General features: G+C 42.1%; 1 protein-coding gene across 2 annotated transcripts in view; it reads left to right on the forward strand.

Moving 5' to 3' along the window:
* Positions 1-18,361: 18,361 nt before the first annotated feature.
* Positions 18,362-20,712, forward strand: part of FOCAD (focadhesin) — a 200,530-nt gene continuing 198,179 nt past the window's right edge. The window contains exon 1 of one of the 2 annotated variants that reach the window (XM_048849366.2): positions 18,362-18,469. The gene's annotated coding sequence lies outside the window, so the exon portion shown is untranslated. The other variant, XM_048849367.2, reaches the window with a different exon arrangement.

Here is a 20,712-nt window from a genome sequence, read left to right on the forward strand (position 1 = left end):
TGCTTGACTATTAGTCCATTACTCAAAGCACTAACGAACTCTCCACTAATACGCTGGTTGTAGTATTTAAGCAGATTAATAATTTCCCTTCCTTCCCTTTGCTTCACCTCCAATTAGTAACTGAATACACATTGCTGGTAAGCCTCACTGCAATCTTATGAAAAAAACAATTTTCAATGAAGAAAAAGACTCATACAGCTTCTTGATATCCAAACCCATTCTTAATGCAGTACATGTACAGTGTTTTTAACAACCACTGTATGATGAAAAGCTTCATCTTAAATGTCATTACTTTAAAAAAAGTGTAAAATGATCAAATTTAATTCATTACATCTTGAAATTTTCTTGATAGTGAGAGCACACATTAATGTGGTTAATTAGTAAGTCCACAATTTTAAACTACATTTAGACACCTAAATTGGTATTTAAGGACCTAAATATGTGGTTTAATGTTCAGAGTCAGTTAGCACCTGAAGTTCCCACTGACATCACTGGGAACATGTAAGAAATGTGCGTAGGTACTGTCCTAAAGAAGGATACTTTTCTGAAGGGACTACTCTCATAAGTTATGGCTGTAGGATCAAGCCCTAAGAGCCCAATCTTGCATTTCTCGTGAACCCAAAACTCCAATTAACTTCAGGAATACAGTACGGGGCCCTAAAATATGTAGGGGATTATATGTACTGTGTCAAAAGAATACATGAAGTAGAAACAGACATTATTTTATTAAGTAAACTTACAGGTGAATATTTGCAGCTTAAAATTCTATTATATTTGAACTTCTGTACTCAATAAATCTTGCAAGCTAGAAGGTAAATTAATTTACAGCATCTTTCTGTATTTCTGGGCAACTCTTCAGAAATCTTGGCTGCCTGTTTGTAGTTTTCTTCCTTGTTTACATAATTGTTTGACGTTGTGAAAAATATATGTGCTACTCTGCAACACCACTGAAGTGGTAGTGGGCACCTTTATCCCTATAATGCATTTATCGTCACTTTTTGGAGAGCATATAAGGACTAAATAAACAAATTGTTCATATTATTAGACTAAATAGGAAAAATATATAATAGACATATTTTGTGTGACCCATACTATGTTCTTCTGGCTGGATAGAAAAAAGGCAGAAAAACAAAGTAATGAAAAGAAAAGACATTATTTGTTGATGTTCTTCTTGCCAACCTCCCCTGGCCCTCTCTCCATCCCCAAAATATCTTGAATTAGTCTCCCCACATTTGTTTTGGAAACTATTATTAATGATTATGATTGTTGCTTTAGGTACGTTTAGACTGATGGATTCTCCTTCCACATAAAAGCAAAAGCTGTCTGTAACTATGGATTCAATGGGAGGTCACAGAAGGCCTGATCCTGAGATGTACAGAAAGCATTCACTATTCATTGACTACAATAAGAAATAAGGGGTGAGGATCTGACTGGAGGGCCCTCAATACCTCTGTTAAGGAGCTGAACGCTTTGCAGTATGTGACCTACGAAGACTTATTTCTAGACCTAATATATTTGTAAGTACGTAAAGTTATTCACCCACGTTTTTTTCAAATGCCTACAGTGCGAGGTTTTGAGTTTTCCCTTCTCTTTCCCATATTCATTTTCTTAATAGTGAGGGTTCTTGAGGTCTGGCACGGTCACAACAAATGTATATTATAAAATAGAATAAATCGCACAAGGAAAAAAAGAGTTGTTTCTGCTCTAAAAAGACTGTGCCTATGCTAGCTGTTTCACTGAAGTTCACTAGTAAGGAGTTCAAGTCACATCTGAATCAGATGGAATTTTTCCTGAAGGCCATAAAACTCTAACCATGTTAATGGTAGTTTTGTCTGCTTCTTGTTTTATGATGCCTTTGGTATTTTTTGCTTTATTAGACTTAGAATGTAGACTTATACAGCACCTTTTAATTATATGCAAGTCACTTTACAAGATAATGAATTGGATTCTGGTAATGCAATGACTGTATAGGCAAACAGACCAGCTATTAGGCATTCAACAATAGCTTCCACACAGTCTGGGATATCTGAACCTGTTTACTAAAAGAGGCAGTGTGGCCAAGACACAGGGGATATCCCCTACCCTTTTTGAAAAGACCCATGGGATCTTTAATTTCCACCTGTAGAAACAACAGAGAGGTAAAAAGAAATCTGAGTACAATGTTTCACTTGAAGAGCAGTGAGCTTTATTTCCAGTGGTTCTGATGTTGTGTGTCTTCTGTCAAGGCCAGCTTGGGTTGCTGCAGAGAATGAGCTGAAGTAAGGGTGTGGGTCATTGGGAAAGCAGTAATTGAAATACCCACTAATTTTTAATGGGTATCAGTGAAATAATTCTCTTTATGAGGTCCCTTTAAAAGATACTGTAACAAGGTGGTTTGCCCCAGGGGCTGCAGAGCCTGGAGTTAAGCCAACCCTGATTACAGAATGAATTCCACTTGAGAGGAATCAGGTGATGCCAGTATAAAAGGAGCAGGAAGTTACACAGAAGGGAGAAAGCCCAAAAAATTACAGCTATGTCTGTAAACACTGTAGGGAACAGAAAAAAGGCTACTGTGGGACTCAGAGTTAGTAGGGGGGGGTCATCATATGAGAAAACTGGAGGAGGAGGGCAAACTTCAGGCAACAGGTGGAAGAAAGCAAAAAGTCAGTCCCTCTGGGAAGAGGGACTGTGCCCACTTGAAAGTGGGATAAATACTGTGTGAGATTGTGTTCTATTTGAAAGACTTGGTTATTTTTGGAATACCTGGAGAGAGACCCTGAATTAGGGTTAGGGCCTAGAGGGCCAGTATGTACCTGAGGACTTGATAAATTGGACCTTCAGGAGAGGACTTTTCTGAACTACCCTAGAACTGAGTTCTTTAGGAGCCCTGAAATGCTGGGAGAGAGGGGAGCCCTGCCCTGCACTACAAGGCTTCTGGTCCTAGGCCCTTAAAGAAACAGTAGCATAGATTTCCCGGAACACTATTTCCGCAGGACATCTTCCTCTCTTCCAGTACCTGTCTCTGCCTTTTCTTTGGCGTTTGTCCACTCAAGAAGCCCCAGGAACTTTAAAGTGACACACCATGGTACAGGGCTGACTGACCCATCAATGGCTATTAGCCCATGTGGTCAGGGGTGCAACCCTATGCTCTGGGGTGTCCCTAGCCTCTGACTGCCATAAGCTGAGAGAGCACAACAGAGGATGGATCACTCAACAATTGCCTGTTCTGTTCATTCCCTCCGAAGCACCTGGCATTGGCCACTTTTAGAAGACAGGATACTGAGCTAGGTAGACCATTCTGAACGAGGGTGGCCATTCTTATGAGCCACAGTCTTTACTACCCTGGAAGGGGTCAGTCCCCTGATACAATACAGTAGTTAATTCTGGCACTTAAAGGAATGTGAAATTGCTTTTAAAGGTATAACAACACTGAATTTTTCCATAATTTTACATCTTTAACTCCTTTATACAGCCTATATTTAAAATCATGTAGTGGGTCTTATTGCAATCTAGATATTTTGATTACAGACCTAAGACACTGGTCTGACTTATGAGCCAAAACAAACTGAACCTAAAGATGTGATCGTAAAAAAAGAATATCTGTATATTGCTATGAAATGTCATTCTGCCTGCCAGGAAATAATGGCAAAATATTCTAAGAGGTTTGGCTCTTCCTTGAATTACCTACATTTACACCCACTGATCTAAAGCCAAGTAGCCTGGGCCAGGCTATGGGCTTGTTTAGAAGTTTTATTGGCTTGACCGCTTCTAATCATGAGTAAAATAGAAAATGAGCACTTTAGTCGGCAAAGACCTTTACAAGTGATATTTGGATATTTTAGAAAACAATATAAAATGGTTTATAACTCACCACCAACCACTTCACTAGGTGGGAGAAAGGACAACAGATAAATTCAAAAGGAAGTCGTAGCTACGTACGATAACACAGTATGGATGGTAAAAAAATAAAAACTTTAGAGGACTCTAGGGACATATAAGGAAACCTGTTCAGAGTGGAAAGTCTTGTTGAGAGACCTACAAGGAAGTATTTCGTTTTTGGTTTCCTCACGATGCTATAGTCCCTAGAGGAAATAGTCTTGTAAAACAAATAAAGGAATGCAGGGTCAAATTCTGCTCTGAGTTAAGCCAGTGAAATATCTGAATCCAAAGGAGTGACTCTACGTTTATACCACTATAGCTGGGCCTGATTCCGATCACACTTGTGCTGAAGTTAATAAAGATTAACTCCATTGAAGTCAATATCCCTGATTCTTTTCTACATGAAAATCTCCTCAGTGCTGGAGAGAGCCTGTGAAGGAGCTGGATACAGCTCCCTGATTGCCATCATGCCAGCCCATTTCCTGTCCTGCTCTAGGTTAGAGCTGTCTTGAGGCTTCTCTAAATTTGTGCCAGCTAACACTGTTCCATATGGAACTGTACACCAGCTGAAGATAATTGGAGTGCAGTGTGCTCTTGCCACAGGCTCTACATTCCTCCTGTGCCAGGGCTTTGTTGGGGGACGTCACATGGGCTGGGTACACTGTCTCTCTCCAGGTAAAAGCTCCCCTCTACTGGAGGAATTCTCAGCTGGCCAGCCCCAGGTGCTTTCCAGCACCACTGGAGCAGCACAAAAGGACTAGAACACAGAGAAGAATATGACTTTGTGGCATTACATGGGCATAAAGCCAAACTGGAAACCCAGAATTAGGCCTACAGAAAATAGAATTTGGCCCTAAGAAAAGGAAAAGTCAATGAAACAGGTAGAAACAGATAACAAAAAACAACATAGGAAGGAGAAAGAGATTGGACAAAGAACAATGAATGAAAAATATCTGTCAAATGTTGGATTCAAAAACCATTGCAAGAGTTGATGAATATATGCTACGTGTTTGCAGGATCAGGGCCTCAGAGTTTAGAAAGGCCAAAGTCAGAAATTTAAACATGAATCATGAGAATGGAAAATAGCTGCATTTACACATGAGAAAGCTGTAAAGCAAGACTGTTCAACATATGGATGTTTGGGAGCCTGTTTGGAATCACTGCAGTACAAGAGAGCTGAAGGTAATTTTATGAAGGCACGGAGGGGGGCAAAGCAGAATAATATGGGGTGGAAATACTCCGCAAACTGTTGGAAGGGGAATGGTAGCTCTGCAGCATACAGATTCCTCTCTGTCCCAGAGATTTCAGCTCTGTGTGGTCCATGGAACCCAGTAGACTTTGGGAGCAGAGAGGCAGAGCAGCTGCACTCAGTTTACACTACTCCTAATGGTATGCACCCTTCGACGCATGCTGGATTTCCTGTCAGAAGACTTTCTGCCACCACATGACTTTAATTCCAGGCACTTTTCCATATATTAATGTATTAAAATAAAACATTGGAGCTAACAAGATACAAATGTAACAAGCATGATCTCATTGCTTTTCCCTATTATAACTCATTCTCCAATACCCCAGGCTCCTTTTCTTTGTCATCCCTCACCATGTAACTTCAGATTCAGATTTGAAACTGCACAGAGCAGGAGTCTATCAATTGTATTTGTCTGTTAAGTGCCATAAATGCCTAAGTTACTACATAAATAACAATGGTAATGAGTAATCAGAGCGCCATTCATTCCTGTGCTGCATCTGCATCCTTCTTGGAGAGAGTGGTTCTGAACAGTGGTGAGGAGAGATGCCAAAAGAGAGCACTGGTCCTAAGGAATTTGGGGTGCCAGGATGAGGAAAAGGAGGAGCGGGGCAATATTTCTGACGTGGCAGCTCCCTTGTGGGTACATCTGGGATGTGTGGAATCTGCCTTGGGAGTGCAGACTCACAGGCAGGCCGGGTTTAGAGTCCTCCCATTCTACCTCTTGCACAGGGCTCCATGAGCTGATAACTAAAGGGAAACATTTAGCAGAAACTCTTCAGGTTTGACCTGGTGGGCTTTTTTCAGAAGATGGGAGAGATGGGCCAAAGAAATGCTTTTCATCTCCAAATGTAGTTCAATTTATGTTAGTCCCAGTAATGGAAAGTGATTGATTCAGTAGTGAATGAAAATATAGAGGATCCCAGAATGCAAAATTTGAGATCGAGTAAAAAGAACAGTTATTTAAATGTGCCACAGAAAAATAAGATGACAGAAATATTGTTCTAAAAGATCTCTGAAGAACATCATTGGAAATAGGAATCTAAGAAGGCCAGAAAGCAGTTGTGACTGAAGAGAAAAATAAAGGCGTGGCAACTAAACTAAACTTAGTGTTATTGAATAGCTTTTCTCAATGAATAAATGGTTTTCACTAGAAAACTTACTCTTGTGAGTAGTCCTTTCTCGTGTTATTGGTCTCCCTTATGTCAATGGAACTATTTGTATGAGTAAGGACTACACGTGAGTGATGTATTGCAGAGTTGGACCCTGAAAGGTACACATACTTTGTAGTTTTAAGCCTCACATATCAATGGTCAAATCCTGTTTACTCAGGTAAACTTTCACTGACTTCAGTGGGAGCTTGAATCATTAAAATGAAGGCCCCGATCCTGCTAAAACTTATGCATGAGAAACTTTAAACACATAAGTAGCCCCAATGACTTAATTGACACTAATGGTGCTTTCATGTTTAAAGAACTCATGTACAAAATCTTTGCAGGACTGAAGTCTAAGGACCTGAACTAATGCCCACTGAAGTCAATGGAGAGTCCTATTAACTTCAATGGGGCATGGGAAGAAGCCCTAAATAAAAGGTTCTCCTGCCAGTGCACCTCCTTGATGTGGATGAAATGACAATTCTCACTTGGGCTAATGATGGTGGTAGTGTTTGTGATAAAGACACGTGTTCACTCACATTTCACAGAAGTCACATTTTCTTATTTGTGTCTATTATTCAAATGCTGCCCCAATCTGCTGGCAAACTCTGTGGAATCTAATTAGGCTGCGTTGCTCCTGGAAGGAAAAGAATCACAAGACGTTGTTCTGATTCTTGGAATCCTTACACCGTCAGAGACAACGTTTTCCTCCCTTCTGTCTGGCTTCTTCATTTGGAATTTACAAAAGTGTAAATGTATACTGCTCTGAGATGAGCTGTCTGAGAAGCAGAGGGTGGAATGTGAGCAGCAGGACTGTAAAGCTCAGCAGTTCTAACCCCATGTAGCTTGAACTGTGAATTAGGTACCTTTAATTTAAATAGAGGTGAACCTCACAAAGGTTTACAAAGCAATTGTAAGAATGCCCGCTTTATGTTTTAAACAGACAATGTCAAGATGACATCCCTTTGCTCCAGTGGGGTTGCACAGTGTACCTGGAGGTGGAAGTTACCCCCATTAATTATTTTTATTATTATTGTTTTGTGGTAGTGCCTAGGAGCCCCAGTCATGAACCAGGGCCCCAATACGCTAGGCACTCTACAAACACAGAATAAAAAGATGGTCCCTGACCCAAAGAGCTTGTCATTTACATAATTTGCATTTTACTAAATAAAACTATAGGGCTAGATTGTGATGCTGAGCAGAGTTCTGAGCAAGGAGTTGAGCACAAGCTGCAGCAATTCAAGAGTAGCCCCAGGGTACATTCTGCTCAGAGACACTCCACAGAGGCACAATTCCTCTCCTACATCCTCCTTGCTCTAGGAGAACATATTAACTAATAGACATACCTAGAAAGTTAAAGGAAACACAATGAAGCACCAGAAAGAAGACAGTGTCTGATCAGTGATAATTAGCAGTTACATATATTATATTTGATTACTTGGTGCAACAGGATTTTAGTCAACCTTGTATCTCAATATATCTATCTTAGGTACTTATATGCCCCTCACCATCTCTTTAATGCATTTATCCTCCCAACCCCTCTGTGGTTACAAATGGGGAAAACAGGCACAGAGAGATTAAGTGATCTGCCCATGGTCTGTGGTGGAGGAGAGATTTGAACATGGTCTACAAAGGTCTCTGTGAGTACACTAACCACTAGACAATTCTTCCTCTTTTCAAGCAAATATCACTTTATTTACTGTATTTTAATTATTAGTATTATTTGCTTTTGTGCAACATTGGCAATATGCTCATCACTGTCAAATAGACAAAAATAAAGACCGTCACTGCCCCCAAACCATTGTAATCTAAATGAAACACCCACAGCAGACAGGCTGCTGGGTCATCCAGAGCTTCATATTTATATGTGATTAGATATAAGAAATTAAAGCTACAAAATATTTTGGTTTCAGAGTAACAGCCGTGTTAGTCTGTATTCGCAAAAAGAAAAGGAGAACTTGTGGCACCTTAGAGACTAACCAATTTATTTGAGCATAAGCTTTCGTGAGCTACAGCTCACTTCATCGGATGCAACCGATGAAGTGAGCTGTAGCTCACGAAAGCTTATGCTCAAATAAATTGGTTAGTCTCTAAGGTGCCAAAAGTACTCCTTTTCTTTTTGAAAATATTTTGGGTGGGACTTTGAAAGCCACTTTGCGATTGAATTCCCCCTTTGGGATTTGGGTGTCCAAATAAAGATATATAGCCTTTTTCATAATCATTCTAAACTCACTTCTTGTAAACATCATGGAAGAAATGGATTTTCAGAAGGAGTTAATATGATGCTACTGTCATTATCACGTATTATGAAAAACACCACTGCCAATAAACCTCTACTTTAGAGTAAGTAGGTATATAGAAATTCCAGTATGGAACCTGCATTCTTAATTAAAGGGGTCATTTCCCATTTTTATAGACTTTTTGGCATTTAAATATATGGTGAAAAAAGTCTTTTTTTACTTTTAATATTTTGATTAGCAATGTGGTTTTTAGAATCTGAAATGGATGAAGGTACTTTGGAAAAGTCAGAAACATTACTCAGATTGCTCTTTTGTTTGTGTTATTAACTGTGAGGTTTACGATAATAAAATAAGCCTACATGATTATATATTCCTATCGGCCTTTTTCGAGAAAGTTTTGCAGATTGTGCTGAAATGGTCATTTGAAAATACAGATCGCAAAAGCAAGGAATGTAAGCAAGTGTTTGCTAAAGAAACTTCACTAGCAGTTGAAGTAATGGAGGGCAGGATTTGGCTTTATAAATACATTTGACAGTATTTCAGACTTCCTAATTTCAGTTTCTTAAACTAGAAGTGGTGAGGTCTGATACGGAGAAGGTTGTGGGAACAGAATGAGAATGGACACAGGCTATGAGGAAGGTGGCGCTCTGTCAATCAGAGGTGAGGAAAGAAATAACAGTGGGAGATTCTGACATGAAATAGCCATAAGCAGGAGGAGAGGATAAGTGTTTAATAGTTAGTGCTTCAGGAACGGATCAAAGACTCTTCATTACCCTTCCCTCATCCATCCTGGGTTGCCATCAGAGACAACTATGAAGAAGAGGGAAGAAGCCATGAGGCAGGTCCCAGGCTTGAAATTCTGCCCCTAATGAAGTCAATGGGGTCAAAAATTCATCCCATGGGTGCATCCTCTTATGATATAAAAAGTGTCCATTTGAAGCCAGATATCTGAACTTTGACTGAAATTTGGCTATCCATTGAAACTTGAAATTTAATTCAGTCCAAGTCACAAGGATGCAATACTATGCCACAAACTTTGTAATAGAATATTAGGACATCATTCCACAACTTTGTGGCTCTCCATAGAAGTGATGATGCTTGAGCTCTAAGGTATTATAACCAAGAGCTGTAGTATTTCTTTGCTCATATCTGCACTCTTCCTCCCTCTTCCTTTTTCCATTTCTTGTTTACTTCTTTTTTCTTTCCAGTTGCAATGCCCCAGGCAAGTTGCTTGTCCTCTGCCTATTTGTAATTTACTTTGGGATCAATGATGTTAGATTATCATTAATATTTGAAAACTAACCACTGTATATGCGCAGAAGTTACTTTTCATGCCTTTATTGCCCACTCTGTGAATTACATCGGTGACATGTTATAGTGACACTGAATTTAGACTGAAGTATCACAGTGTATACTTACTAGCAAAATCAAGGCAATTTTTGATAGCGCTAAAAGGAAAGCTATAATGACTCTAGCAGAATTGTTTTGGGTCCCTTGGCCTTTATGACCTAATACATTTTTAGTGGAATTGTCTTAGAGAATATTTTTCTTAATAGTGAAATACCAAGTAATGGGATTTTTTCCACTGTGCCATATTCTTAATGGACAAAATATTGCAAGAGGTTCAGAGTCTGAGCTGCAGTAGTGTTGATAGAACTATTCTATTCCAGTTTTGTTCACAGAGGACCAAATATAGGCCCTAAGTGTTTCTGGTTTGGACATGAGCCAAAGCTGCATTACTGTGAGCCCATATTCAGATAGGCTACAATCCCAATTATTACCCTTCTCTGCAGATTGTGTCTGCCAGGTGCAGAAATAATAATGTGTGAGAGGTGGGATAGACACATTAGGACCATAATTGCTAAAACATATGGAAAACATCCCACTGAAATGCCTTCTCTGTAGCTCCAGACCCTCTGCAGATTTGGGGGCAGCGCAGAATAGGTAGAAAGGAGCTGTGTGGCTTCCTGATTTTGCATATATGCACAATCGGTAGGTTGGATTTGACCCATTGTTTTGAATATCTCTCCTGCCGACATAGCTACTGCTGCTCATTGGTTTAATTATGCTGGCAGGAGCGCTCTTTCCTAGCAGCATAGAGCAGCTAGACATGAGACCATACAGCGGCACAGCTGCAGTGGTACAGCTGTGCTGCTGTTAGGTCCGTAGTGTAGACACAGCCGTAGTGTTCAACTTCTTAAACTTTTTTTCTGAAAGATCCTTTGGGACCAAGAGGTTGAACTTCTTTGAAATTTTGGAGAAAATTCTGATGTTATTTGCATTATGTAGCTGTGAAGCACACACACACTTCCATTTCTAAAAAGTCTTCCTCCTGCAAAAAAATGTTGTTAATGCTACATAACAGCTGAAACTTTAAACACAAAAAGTCAGCAAATTCTCTGTTAGATTTCCAACACCAACCCAAGAATATCCAGGGAGGCATGATCTGAGTTCATGTCTGAGGGATGAGAACGCCCACATTTCTAATTCTAGCTTTCTTTTACTGTAGATTCACAGTAGGTCTTGGCAAGTTACTTAAGGTCTCTGACTCTGTTTCCTCATCTGTAAAATGTGGATAATACTACTTTAGTTAATGTTTGTAAAAATGCTTCAAAGATAACCATTAAATATTATTGTTATCCCTCAGTCCAATCACCAACTTTAACTGTGCCCTGTTGCTCACACACATGAGGGACCTAATCTAAGCTTATTAAAGTAAACGGAAAGATTCTCAGGTCTTTTAGAACAAGTCCTATAACATGAACACACACAGGTAGTAATAAAAAAATACCAGCTTTACACATCTAAGGCTACAGAAAAAGATATAGGGTCAGATCCTCTATTGACTTCAACTGAACCACCCTGAGTCACACCAGCTGAAGACTTTTCCCACAGTTTTTGTATTATGTTACCCAGAATGTTTGACCAGATAATGAAAGCCCTTTTTTGTAATTAACGTTGGGAGAACCTAAAAAGGTTGGTTTCAAATAAGAATCCAATGCTAGGATCCTTAAGCCATGGATATGAAACCATGTCACTTGGAGCCCAATTCTTCAGTAATTCTATTCTCAGAACTCCACCTGAAGTCAGTGGGAGTTTGTGGTGTAGGAACGTGCAAGACTGATGACAGTTTTCAAGGAGAATGAATCTTAGAATAAAGAAAAAAAACCCTTGTGATATTAAAACCTTCCTGGGATTCCATTATTTTATACGTAGACATGGCTCACCAATCCAAATCTGTTTGCAATCTCCATTTTTATGTGCTCAAAAATTAAATCAAATTAACAGCTCAGCAATGCATAAATGCAGTCAGATTGGTTACCCAGGTACATGGACAAATCAAGCATGGATTAACTATATTCAGGGAAAATAAAATCTGCAGGTAAATAAAATCAACACAGAATGAGTGGATATGAAGTCACTGCCTGGACTTTGCTGTGCAGTATGAAGGATTTAATTCAGGGTTTCTCAAACTGGGGGTCAGAACCCCTCAGGGGGTCACAAGATTATTACATGGGGGGTCACGAGCTGTCAGCCTCCACCCCAAATCCCACTTTGCCTCCAGAGTTTATAATGGTGTTAAAAGTGTTCTTAATTTATAAGAGGCTTGCTATGTGAAAGAGGTCACCAGTACAAAAGTCTGAGAACCACTGATTTAATTTGAACAAATAAAGGGCCTGATTCCATGATGCACTGAATACCCATTAATGTGAATGGGGACCGAAAGTGCTCATCATTTCACAGGCTTAGGTTCAGACAATGTTCAGCCCTTCTGTTTGTGAAGGTAGTTTCTCACTGCAGATCAATTCACTACTGTCTTATTGGCTCTTTGTTAAACAAAAACAATATAGCACCAGATATGTGAACACTTTACTCATCTTTAAGTATTATCTTCAGAACAGTTTAGATTATGTAAATGTTTTCACATTTACACCAGTTTGTCCAAAACCAAAACGCCTATTTCTAGTCATTGTGTGAGACAAATGCTTCACTACTGTGGAGAGCTCTGACTCAATGAAACTTGTAATAACAGGGGAAGGCAGAATTTGGGGACCCTCTGATGAGGCTCTGCATCCACTACATGATGCAGAGTTTTGTGGCATAAGGGCTCCCTGCACTCCAGCATGTGGAGGTTAAAAATACTGGAAGGTAAACCATGCACTGGGCTGGTAAATATGCCTAGACAGCTTCACCAGCCATTCTCCCCTATTCTCTCCAGCTCCGCTATAGAGCAGGTAAAAGAGCTACTGTCTGCTGCTTCTCTGTGTACTTGGAGCAGGGAGGATTCTTTCTCTCCTCAACCCACATGGTGATCCTGAGCATGCATCCCAGCCACTTGGACTGTGCCCCTACAAGCCAAATGTTCAAATGGTTTACACACCACACTGAGCCCAGATTTTCCATATTGTCCACACATGAGGTAATTGCACACTTTTGGGCTGATTTTCCTGTCCCATTATTCAGTCTGAATGTATAACTCAGGCATTGACGCTTGAAAATGTAGCCCTCCATCTTAAATACAAAATAATTATTGTTAATCAACCATACATTAATATACTGTATACCTAAGACATTTTTGTTTCGAGTACCCTTAACTTGTATATCAAATTCAGGAAATCTTTGAGGTTAGTAATACAGATATAGATAGCAACATATGGTCACATCATCCTCTCCAAGCTCAGACACTGAAGGGATAGTAGTGGAAGAAATACTAGCCAGTATGGCAGGCAAAGGGAATTAGAACCTAAAAGAGGCACCATTCCCCTTCCCCCAAGTCCATGGAGTATGCCCCTTACTCATGAACACTATGTGGTGGAAGATCTGTGGGTTTTTGGTGGAAAACCTAACCAAAAGGAAGAGGGTGATGTCAGGTACAGTCACTCCATGCAGCATCATCTCCTGGTAAACCCACAGCATTTCCAGTGGAAGTTAATACTGCCAATGTCAGCAATAATTGTGATTCTATGACTCTTCAAATTTGTAATATGTGTAGCTGGGAGAGAGAGAACCAGTGGCAGCATAATTCTAGAAGTAACTGCGCTGTCAGAAGGGAGCAGCCCTCTGGTTTCTCTAACTTCTGCCAGGGGATGATTCAACCACCTAGCCAGCCCAGGATGTGGGGAGGTATATGGGTGTCCTAGAGCCTCCCTTGCTTCAATGTTCCTCCAAATGGCACCAAGTGTGAGCTCATCAGGGTATTGAAGACTGAGCTCTGAGATTTTATTTCTTGGCCCCGGTCACATGACAAAGGTCAGGATAACAAGGGTTATATATTCCGAGTCCTGATCTATGACAGAAACAATATCCAGTCACTCACAGGTTACCGTTACACTCCCTAACCCTATCCAGACCTGTAAATCACTCACCCAAGAAGGGAGAAGATCTAGTGTTTACTAAGGCCTCAAGGCTGTGGAAAAAAAATATACCTATTTTTTTCTTTGTGACTGTGCAAGGAAAAGGGTGATTTAGCCCATATTTCGATGTTCCTATATTTGTATTCCTACCAAACATACAGTATCCACAAAACTAACTAAAAAGGGACCACTTCTGACATCTCGATCCAAATTCTTCTCTAGAATGCATGGCCTTGACTTCAATAGGAATTGTATTTGCATATATAGTTGGTTCTCAATCTACCACATTTTGCTGTTTTGGAGAAAACTTCCAGAAATTTTGGGCCTAATTTTGCATTCCTTGTCTAGCCCAGCCTCTCACTGCAGCCAATGAGAGTTTGGGGTGTTCAAGTAGTGTGTGAGTTGACCTTTTGCTAGGATTTTCCACATTTTTATATTGTCCCAGATTATATTTGAAAAATATACTAACCATTCAGTTTAATAAATTTATATCTAGGACCCTATGTGGTAGAGACTTTGGAAATTATACACAACTCTGAAGTCCCTATGAATGCTTAACTCCCACTAAAGTCAATGGGAATTTTTATATGTGTAACCATTGCAGGATCACATTCTTTAAGAGATTTCAGGCCCAATACTTTGACCTACTGAATGCCTCCTGGGAAGTGCTAAGAAACCTCAACTTACACTGACGTCAGAGGGTGCTGAGATACATATCACTTCCCAGTATCAGGGACCTAGGGCCCAATCTTGTCATCATTCCACACACAGAACTGGCACTGAAGCCTATGGAAGTTTTGTGTGTGAAGTAAGGCCCCTGTATAGCCTAGTATTATTCGTGGTGAAAGCAGCTGCATCTAAAAAACTGTGGTTTAAATCAGCCTTAATCTTAGTAGTGATGGTTAATGTTATAGCTGACAAGCCGCATTTGCTAAACTTATTTTTATTACCAGAACTAAGAGATTTTAAATAAATATTGTTTTTAAACATGGCAGGGTTTACTGCTATTGAATCATGTAATCATGAATCATGTAATACGTTCTGGTTTAACTTGGATTTAAACTTGGAGAGTGGTCAGTTTGGATGAGCTATTACCAGCAGGAGAGTGAGTTTGTGTGTGTATGGGGGTGGGGGGGATGTGAGAAAACCTGGATTTGTGCAGGAAATAGCCCGACTTGATTATGTAAAGAGTTGTCACTTTGGATGGGCTAGCACCAGCAGGAGAGTGAATTTGTGTGGGGGGGTGGAGGGTGAGAAAACCTGGATTTGTGCTGGAAATGGCCCACCTGATGATCACTTTAGATAAGCTATTACCAGCAGGACAGTGGGGTGGGAGGAGGTATTGTTTCATATTCTCTGTGTATATATAAAGTCTGCTGTAGTTTCCACGGTATGCATCCGATGAAGTGAGCTGTAGCTCACGAAAGCTCATGCTCAAATAAATTGGTTAGTCTCTAAGGTGCCACAAGTACTCCTTTTCTTTATGTAATACATTGTTAACTTTGAGGTTCCTTATTCCAGTCCTTATTTTTTTTAAGCTACAATACTTCCTAGTTTAGATGGAACTCTGTTTAAGAAATGAGATTTTCATTTTCAGTGGCTGCTCCTGAATGATTTGTATTTACATACCATCTTTTAACAGAAAAATGTCAAAGTGCTTTACAAAAGCTGTAAGAAGAAGGTACTAGTAACTGTAATACTTTGAGATCGTTGGCTCTGCACATTCACACTTGTGGAATAAGCAACTACTCATGCACAAACTTGGACTCTTCCTAAGAACTGATTGGTCAGGGTCATTAACCTCCCCTTATCCTCCCACCTGAAACAGAGTTCTCCGGGTACAAAAGTGGGAGTTTTCTTAAAGTAGATTACTCTAGGGTTAACAAAAGCTGTTGTTCTATGTATTGGAGGTTGGTGAACTGATTTGGTAGCCCACTCCACCCTAACAGAATTCAAAGACAACTTGTACTGTTTCAAGTGCATTAGACAGACCAAGTTAAAACCGGTAGAGGACCATCTCAGGTCTACTCTCAGAGTAGCGAATTTGATTTAAATTGGAGTAAGTGAAAGTGGATTGCCCAGCAAAGCTTGTAGCTGCTTTAGTGTAGCGCATGAACCACCCCAATTATGGCTCGGCAGTCAGGATTCTAAGGACTCCAGTGACTTCCTTTTTGCTGAGTAAAAAGGCTTCATTTATTGTGACCCTTCATGGAACCACAGACAATACAACCCTGTTCTGAGGACCAGTTCTTGGAAGATCTCCAACCAAGAAGGCCCTCACAATCAAAAGCAAGACCCTTGATCCCAGAGACCTGAGCTCACTAAACAGGGCTCTATGCAGAAGAGCTCTCCTTTGACTCAGGCAAGACCTGGGTTTCTGATGCAATCTACAGGCCCTTAATATGAAAGGATCTTCTGGGTTATCTTGCCCCTCTCTTTGATGGTGCCATGCCCTTGGCGCTGCATCTGGTCAACCTGGATGATATCCAGGACCTTGAAAATGGCAAAGTTGGGCCCTTGGCACTGGACTCAGTCAACCCTGAGGAACCAAAGTCTCTTATACCAGACATAAAACCACCCTGATGAGCAGCCTATGGAAGCAAAATGCTTCTTAGCATAGACAGGGCCAGGCCATCAGCACCAAAACAGTACAAAGGGACAAACTCGGACAAACCCAGGGATCTCAAGTCACTTACACCTGGGAGAAAGCCTTCATGGCAAGTGTTCTTTGGAGCAGACAGTGCCAGACTTTCAGCACTGGACTCCTTTGACTAGGGTGTCTGCAACATGGAGATACCATTTCCTTTGGTTTGTTTTAAAAGGAAAAAATGAAAAACTAACCAATTAATGGGCAGTGTGATGGAGTATACACACCCCTCACCAGCCAGAAAAGGGTTAACGAGCTGCTGTGGGCTCAGCCAGCCCCAATCCAGTGTACCTGCATTAGGGGTCAGACTTGGAGAGGGGGGCCAAAAAGGGGGGAGAGTCCATTTCAGTTGGGTGCTGGGTGAGAGGGAGAGCACACCTCCAGTTCTCATTCTGTGAGAGAAGCCTGGCTAGGGTTAGGAATGGACTGCAGCCTGCCACAACCTCCCTGAGGGAAGGAAATCCTGAGCCGGGACCATTGTTCTGATTTTCTACCAGTCACTTGCCTATTGTTGCGGAGCCAGACTGTTGCAGGAGGTGCCCTCCTGAAGAGAGTGACAACCAACTAAATCCTTTGTCTTCTGCACCTGACTGGGGATGCAGCAGCAGGTTGTTGTAAGTCCAGGAGTGAAAATGGTCACAGGTGGGAAAAAATAATAATAATTAAAAAAAAAAAAAACAATGAGGAAGGTGCAAGGATACCAAGTGAGCTTTGAGTTCACAGCATCTTCAACAGTCACAAGAACACAGTGGCTGTTGGGGGCCACTCCCCAATTTATACTCTCAGAACCCTAGGTGAAGCAGGAGTGTAAATGGCCCCAACAGACACTGCTTTCTGGAAGATTCTGAGCTGAGGGCAGGCATGTCCCATTATGTAGAGCAGTAGTTCTCAACCAGGGATACTCATCTAGCCTTGTCTCCAACAGTGGCCAGTAAGACCCCTCTTTTACAGCACGGGGCCATGGTTGCTGGCAGAGATAGTGATGCTTCCCCACCCCCTCCTCTGATCTCAGTTCTTAAACTGCCCCTGAATTTGATTCCCCCAGAGGTCAGATGTTCAAACCCTCCAAATCAATTGTGGCCAGTACTGGATGCTCCAGTGGAAGCTCTAAGAACCCAGCAGATAATCTGCCCACATCAGATTTTATCCTGACCTCCAAAAGAGATTGGTTTTCTCCCTGAAAGTTTAATATCCCTTCCAAAATGTTTGTTATATAGGAACAGATCCTTCTGTAAACTTTTGAACCTTATAGAAATTAATTTCAGGGTTGTTTTATTTTGTGAAAATTTTATAAAAATAACTTTTTTTTTTTAGTATGTTTTACCTGAGGGTCCTGAACCAAAAACCTGGTTCCAAACAATCCAGACTTTGGGAAAGTTTGCATCCAGCTCTGCACATTGTGGTCAGCTCACATCTCCATAATGGACCAATGCAAAACTGTTAATTCAAATGCTCCCACATTTTGGATCTGGACCCAAACTTTATGGTCAGGCAGAGACTTATTTTTAGATTAGAGATGGACTAAATTCTATTCTTGGTAACACCTGTCAAATCCATCAAAATCAGTGGGGTTGCAAGAGTGTGAACAACAGAAGTTGGCCCTGAACCTCTAATAACAACACAAGGCACACCGGTGCGGCAGTGGAGAGCACGGGACATGCCGCGTGCTCTGGGCTAGACCAACTCTTGGTTTTGCTTTCAGCAGCAGTACAGAGACACACTGCCCTGGGCGCTGTCTCTTTTGCGCTGGATCAGAGGGTGAGGGCAGAGCGAGGGCAGCGGCTTCATGGCTGCAAGTGCGCATGTTGGGATCTCTGGTCGGCGGCCTCGCGCCCAGGGAGCACAATCTCACGCTACAGTCTCTCCTTTGCCCGGCAGCTGGGGGAGGGAATTGACGCGGCTGCGTAACGCCCCGGTGGCACGTGGGCGGGGAACGTAGCTGCAGCTTGCGGGGCGGGTGGCTAAGTCAGGTAAGCGGCGCAGTGGGGTTTCCAGAATGCGGGGGGAACGGCTGCCCTCTCTCAGCCCGCTGGGCGGTGTCCGTTGGAGCGCCGGCGGCTGCGGCGTTGCTAAGGCCCGGCAGGTCAGCCGCGTAGGCCGGGGGGCCGCCAGGCTGCGCTGGGCAGGGCGGCGAGGCGCCTGGAACGGACGCATCGCCCCGCTTTCGAGCCCGTGATGCGGGCTGGGTCTGGGGCGTCCTCTGGGCTGTGCGAACGTCTGCCCTGGAAACAGAGCCCCGGAGGCGTCGCAGTGGGCGCAGAAGTGCTCGGTGTCAGGGATACGGGGGGTAGCTGCCCCCGCCGGCGGCTCTGACTGGGGGGGGCTGGAGAAGGACAGCGCCCCACCCGCGGCCCCCCCGCTGTGGGAGCGCCTTTGTAAACATCGAGGTGCACCAGCAGCAGGGCTGTTTTTCTCCCGTTAGGATTGGGGCGAGCCCCCCCCCCCACACACACACACTCCGGGCGTGTGTGTGTGTGTGTGTGTGCGGGTCTAAAAGCCTCTCGGGCTGCGGAGGATAGAGTTTGCTGCGTGCCGTCTTCCTCCTTCAGGTGGCCGCATCCGTAGACACCACTCAAGCAAGGGGGTTGCATCCGAGTGAGTGCCCTAGCCTGAACAGCTGCCTTGAGGCCTCAAGTCCTGTTGATTTCAGTGGGAGTTGAGAGTGAGCACCCCATCTCACAGGCCTGGGTTGCAAATCCGGTTTTTGCAAACTCTCTGTCATACGAATAATGCACATTCAGCCTAACAAGTAGAAAGTATTACTACTCCCTGTGACTCTAGAGTTCCCAACTCTGCCTGAAGTTGTTCTGGGAGATTTTTTCCCCCAACATGACATAATGTCATTTTCTTTAAATATCCTATTAAAAGCTCCTGGATTGCTTTCAGTAGTCAGCGGGAGATCGATGCCAGTTCCAGGAGACTCCAGGCCAAACCTGGAGGGTTGACAATCCTACCTGTTCTCTAAGCCTTTCTGATGCTGTAGTCCTCTCTTCCCGCCCCACTGCCCTTTTCAGGGCAGGCTGTCAAAGTCAGGACTATTGTCAATCTAATAGCTGCTGTGGGAAACACAGTGAGCCATTAAAGACAGGTTTCAGAGTAACAGCCGTGTTAGTCTGTATTCACAAAAAGAAAAGGAGTACTTGTGGCACCTTAGAGACTAACCCATTTGTTGCATCCGATGAAGTGAGCTGTAGTTCATGAAAGCTTATGCTCAAATAAATTGGTTAGTCTCTAAGGTGCCACAAGTACTCCTTTTCTTTGAGCCATTAAAAGCATTCTACAAATTTATAAATAAATCTGATCATTCACAATGTTTTCTGCATTTTTCCCTCTCAATTTGTATTGCTGTGGACATGGGACCTCTTTGTTTTTTGAAAAATTCACTTGTTCCTGTTACTTATTCTCCATCCTACTCTTGTATTTGTGATATAGTCATTTCCATAGCAATTCTGACATAGAATTGTGATTGTGACTTGGAGTGAGGAGTGGGTGGTAGGAGCAGATAAACTTTTAACCTCTGTATTCTAAGAGTATGTCTACACTACCCACATTACAGTGCAACCGCGGCAGTGTAGACATGCTTTATCGCCGGGGGAGAGCTTTCCTGGTGATTTAAAAAAAACCCCCAACACCCTGAACAAGGGGTGGTAGCTTTATCGCTCCCGGCGATAAAGCACTGTCTAGACTGGCGCTTTTCAGTGATAAAACTTTTGTCACTCAGGGGTGTGTTTTTTCACACCCCTGAACGACAGAAGTTTTAGTGCTGGAAGTGGCAGTGTAGACACAGCCTAAGAAGTCAACCTGTTAAATGCTCTCAATAATGGGTCCCATTCAGCTGGAGTTGAAAATGCCTTAACTGAAGTGTAGACAGGATAAAAAAATATGTTCAGCACTGTGTGTGAAAGAAACCATGACTGAGACTTATAGTTGGATCCTCCACTGTGATCTGGCTGCTTTGTGCTCCTCTGCTGGTAAACCAGTTTAAACTAGCTACCTGGGGATTTCCCTAGTATAAGAATTCATCCCTGTCATAGAACTAGCATAGTGTCTCTTCGCTCCTCACACCCACAGGCCCTTTAGCATAGGGAGTCTTCATACCGAAGAGGGATGTGGCTGGAACACACTTGCATTCTTGGGGAATTCCCACTTGCAATATTTTTTTAAAGCACTAATTTTTTTTAAAGCCTTAAACAGATGGGCACAATTTTGTACA

The sequence above is a fragment of the Caretta caretta genome, chromosome 5 (assembly GCF_965140235.1).
Source record: "Caretta caretta isolate rCarCar2 chromosome 5, rCarCar1.hap1, whole genome shotgun sequence".
In the NCBI taxonomy this organism is placed as follows: Eukaryota; Metazoa; Chordata; order Testudines; family Cheloniidae; genus Caretta; species Caretta caretta.